Genomic DNA, 5,502 nt, shown 5'->3' with positions numbered 1-5,502 from the left:
CCTTAATATTGATGACATTGGGACAGGGATCTCCATATATGGGCATAATTAGTAAAGCCAAGCAGGGCCTTGGCGAGTTAGGGCCTGGGTTTGATGCCTGGGGCTCTCCATATATGGGCATACGGGGTACCCTAACAGGGCATCATCTGGGAATGCCCATACTGTATATGGACATTTTATTTATTTCATCCTTTATTAATATATATCCATATACATATATGGACTTGATATTAACATTTTCGGGGGAAGGTAGGGTGCAAATCAGAGTAAAGCAGGCTCTTGGCCAGTTAGGGCCTGGGATTGATGATATCAGAAATCTCCATGTATGGGCATAACATGGATTTTGTTTCTGGGAATGCACATATACAAACTTTTTATTTTATTTTATCCTTTATTGATAATAATATGTATCCATATACATACAATATATGAGGAGATATGAGTAGGGGAAAAGTGTGACATGACGTGACGTGACATAATGTGACGTGACTGACAGACAGACTGACAGACAGACAGAGTGACAGACATCTGGTGGAGGTTTTGATAATAACTGCAACCTGACGGTCGCAACCAGCGTCGTCTGCAGGTTAGATATTTACCGGTTAGCATTCACCAGCGTTAGTTAAGGTTAGGTTTAGGTGGTCGGAATAGCCATGTGTCGAAGTGAAGGTTGCCGACTCTGGACTATACGATCATGTACTTACCATATGATGAGAGACTTACTTATAAGTATTCATTCATATTCATTCACTGGTGATCACTGTACATTTATATTTATCGATAGACTCACTGTATGTTAACTCAAACTCAATCTCAGAGACCCAGTGCAGATGTTTTGTCTACGCCTAACTTATTGTCTCCGCCAGGCGAAAAGGCATGCCCGAGACAGCGAGACTATGTTTAGCACCCTGTCCGTCTGTCCGTCGTCCGTCCATCCGTCGTCCGTCATCCGTCCGTCCGTCCGTCCGTCCGTCCGTCCGTGAACAGCTTATCTCTGGTACCTTTAGCATGATGACAGCAAAACTGTGCACACACACTCCATGGGTGCCAGAGCAGAACCTCTGCCCCCACATGGGCCTGTTTTTAGACAGTAGGCCTACTCCTACATATTCCGTCCAAAAATCACTCAAATCAGTACCTCTATAGTCGTTAAACAAAACGGGTCTTTCAGATTTTTCATATTTCATCCTGATTGGCTAGGATTGGCTTCCAAAGTTCTAGTGCTCTGTTAGAACGAAATGCCTCAAATCATGAACACAGCATGCGATTTCTGTGAAATTTTGCATTCTTACTAGGGCTATAGGCTGATTTGTGTTTTACCTATAACTCCACTGATCAGTGTAAAACTGTATGCACACTCCCTGGAGTGTGCAAAAAAAACGTTGCCCTGCATTTGTCCACAACAGGCCTTTTATAGTGCCTGACCCGGCAGAGACCTGTGCTTCGGAAGAGCACTGTCTGCTTCTAGTTTATTTTTCTTTTCTTTGGCTCTTGACCCTTACTACTCTTATCTTCTCCTGTGTTTTACAATTACGGCTTGTTGTTACCATGACGCCTGAATCTTCCTGCAGGGATCAATACAAGTTTATCTTATCTTTATCTTTTGTTATATACTCCCAGCACTCTGAGAGGACCTGAGTTCATGCTCCCTCAATACAGCATCTCTACGTATTATCCTGGCATGTCCACAACATCAACACATCAATGACCACTCAGGTCAGTAAATCAGCCCAGTGATTTTGTCAGGTATGTGACTCTGTGTCATTAATGATATTAAGTTACATTTGATAGCATTTGTGTTATCATATATCAATATATTGTACTCTTTGGAATGGATAAATGTGTACTTTTTCACCAGTCAGTTTATGCTTTATATCCATATGAGTAAAATTAGCAGGCTAAGTTTGTTTATTTTTGAAACATGATGCGATCTAAGATTTTTCTATGGAGTTTTCAATAGAAAATATTACTGGCATGACCCAGGGCCAGGGGATAGCGCCATAGCGCCCTCTATCCTCCGTCACAATGTCACAGCATCTTATTGGAGCCCTTAGTGTGTAAGTGTGTATTTTCCTTTCATGAGATTTTAAATCCATATAGTTAACTATTTAGCAAAGAAATTAAATCTATGTGAAAAGTGTGGATAGTGCAGGTTTTTAAGGGAAACATGTATTATAATGGATATAAATAAGTAAACACAGTGATTATCTGGCAAATATATGGACATTGTATTTGAACACATATGGACAAACATGCACCTTGACATGAACCCAGAGATTACACACATTTATCGATAGACCAGTGTATGGAAAGGAAAAGTAATTAAACCCCTCTTTTTAATTTTTTCTTAATATTTCGATGCCGTTACTATATCTGTAGACCGGCTTTGTAAGCTGGGAAAAATAATAACTGCAGTAAGACGTTTGAGTTCAGTACATAAATCAATCTTTTCTCCAAGCACTATTTCGAACTAGTCAATAGTACATTTATATAGGGCTTTTTATCCAAAGCGCTTTACATAGATTGTGCATTACATTCACGCAATCACACACACATTCATACACCGATGGCGGAGGAAACAATGCAAGGCACCAACCAGCACATCGGAGAAATTAAGGGTTCAGCTTCTTGCTCAAGGAAAACTTTGACACTAACTCTGGAGGAGCCCGGGATCGAACTGGGAACCTCACAGGAGCTCTACTGACACTGGGTTGCCAGGCTAGGGGGTTATGTGGGTACTGGGTATGGGGCTCAACCAGATCTTTAAAGTCAGAATCTTCGTGAAAAAGTGGGTCCTAAGAAGACATTTCTTCTTAAGGATGGTTGGTGAATGAGGCCCAATCAGAGTAACCAGGTGTGTGCAAGTACACTGGATAGTTGTTGTAGGTACGACTGTTGAGTTTCTGGTTGTACCACAACATTCAAGAGATACAGCAGGTCCTGAGGGTGACCCCGACTGTGTGCGTGCATGTTTCTGTGCATCTGAGAGACAGAGAAATGGACAGAATTAGGGACGATTCATACTCCACTTTTAGAGACGAATTTATTTCGGTTCAGTTCGGGGAGTCACAAAATCTCGGAAATGAATTCGGCTCTAAAAGTGGGGTATGAATCGGCCCTTACACAGATGAAATAAATCATTGTAACTGATCACCGTTATAAGCTATGTGAGGCTTGCACGGTGTTTTCACATCAGCACGCAACAGCAGGAGGAGGATCTATCATAGCGTCACTGTCAGGCAGAAACCTTGTATCTCCAAGTTTCAAATGTGTATTTTCTTTTTTGGTAAATTAAAATCATCATTCAAAAGTGTCACACAAAAGTATTGGAAATAGCAGATCTACAAGCACACAACGCCTCGGGATGCAAGGCCTTGTGTGCTTGTAGATCGGCATTGTTTTGGACATACAAGGTTTCCACCCGACAACGACGGTAGGAAGTCATGGATGCAATTTGCTGCTGCAGAGGCCTCTCTATTTTCATTATCCATTTCACTTTCTATTCAATTACTCTACGGGGAAATGTGGCACCTGCTTAGAAAATAACAGGGCCATGGAGTGGAGTATTAAATCATGGTTTATCATTTATAAATCATGATCTATTAAAGGATCAAGGGCAGGTCGACAAGATCAAGGCCAATCCCAAATACTGTTCACTAGGTCATTCCATGTGTCCTAAAAAGGTCGTTAATTTATCCACGCCATAATTCTGTGAGCGTACAAATGTAACCAAGCGGACCATTATGAATCCACTTGGTTACGTTTGTACCCTCTCAGAGTTAATGATTTTACAGTGTTGCCTATATGAAGTCACCTGTATACATCCACTCAACAGTTTCTCCATGTGAAATATGGGGCTCGTAGCACTGTGTCATTACATGAAAGCAAAAAGCAATCTGGCCAGAGGATGAAGGGGGGCTATAAAAGTCGTTATATAAAAGTACAGAAGAATATTCAACATGGCTCTATGACGAGCATATAAATGGAGTTAACGAGGTTCTACTCCCACCCCCCATCCTCCTACAGGACCATTTCTGGCCCGCCCCTTGTGACTAACCCCCTTCTCACACCCCACCGTCCTTTGCAACACAAGCACACACCACCTCCAAGATGCATTACTGTCTGAGTCTCTGAGAGAGACCCAGGGCATGTATTAAAACCATTTTATAGGACTGTAATAAACTGTGCCACATGTATAGATTTCGGCACATGGGGATTAGGACTGGGCCGATTACTGCCCGTATTTCTCCTGCTTGCTATGCTAATGTGACACACATGACTGTAACGAGTCCCCCATGGGGAACCACCAAGTTCATATGCGGCTATAGTTACGTGAGCGTAGACCCGACACAAATTGACGCCCAAAGCATGTACAGTAGGCTACATCAGGGGCGTCACAAGGGGGGGGGGACTGAGTTAAAGTACTAGGGCCCAAGGTGGAGGGGACTTAATTATTTTATACTTTAGCTATTGAAAAAGGGTTAGAAAAGCCATGAAAATGTGTGCAAATCTTTTAATATATGTATTTTTAAGCGAACATTTGTAACTCAAATTTTGCTTCTGGGGGGTCCCTGGAACGAAATATTTTGAGATGGGGGTCCGTGGCCAAATACATATCATTTTGGGGCTCCTTCACATGAAAAGGTTTGAGCACCACTGACATAGAAACAGAGGTTTTTTAAAAAAAAAACTTATAAGGATTTGAAATATTCAAAGACATATTTTCAATATTTTTCAAAAATTGGTGCCCGAGCTTGTATATCTGCTATAGTGCTATTTTTCAATGGTTAAAGCACAAAATAATACATAATAATGCGTCCCCAGTCTAAATGGGTTAACCCCCTCTCCCTATGAAGAACATTTATGGGGGGCCCGCAGTGAATCCTTGTACCCAGGGCCCAGAATTGGGTGCGACACCCCTGGGCTACATAGTATTAATGCGTGCAGTTCATTATACAGTGTGTTATATTACTGTAACAGCATATTATCAATAATCCAATTGTCGGCTACTCTTTTTCCACAGCTACCTGACTGTATATACGTATATTTATCCTGCAGTGCAGTGTGAACTTGACTGGGGAGTGTTCAGCACAGCGTGACTAGGAAAGGCACTATATGGTATGCCGTCTATCAGAGGATCCAACAATGTAACAGTAGGCCTAAAGCCTTATTTCTATATTAGTATGGTGTGGTGCATCAAAAATAGCAGATCTACAAGCTCACAATGTGCCGCGGATGCGACGTGTAGTGAGCTTGTGGAGCGGCTATCTTTGTTGTGCAACACTGTGGCATAACTCTACCCACAGCTGTGACAACGAGCGCCCCCATTTTTTCACTTTAATAGAACAGTGCCCATGCAACTACAATGCAACCGTCTCTGAGATACACCAGGGTGAGTTCCACATTAAAATACACACTCTCACCTACCAGCTGTCTCCAAAATATCCCTGAAACTATCACTCGGCTGAAAGTGCACTTTACTTGAACCTTTGCTATTTGATT

The sequence above is a fragment of the Nannobrachium achirus genome (genome assembly GCF_963921795.1).
Source record: "Nannobrachium achirus genome assembly, chromosome: 23".
Lineage (NCBI taxonomy): Eukaryota > Metazoa > Chordata > Actinopteri > Myctophiformes > Myctophidae > Nannobrachium > Nannobrachium achirus.
The sequence above is the reverse complement of the archived record's forward strand: the minus strand, read 5'-3'. Positions refer to the sequence as shown.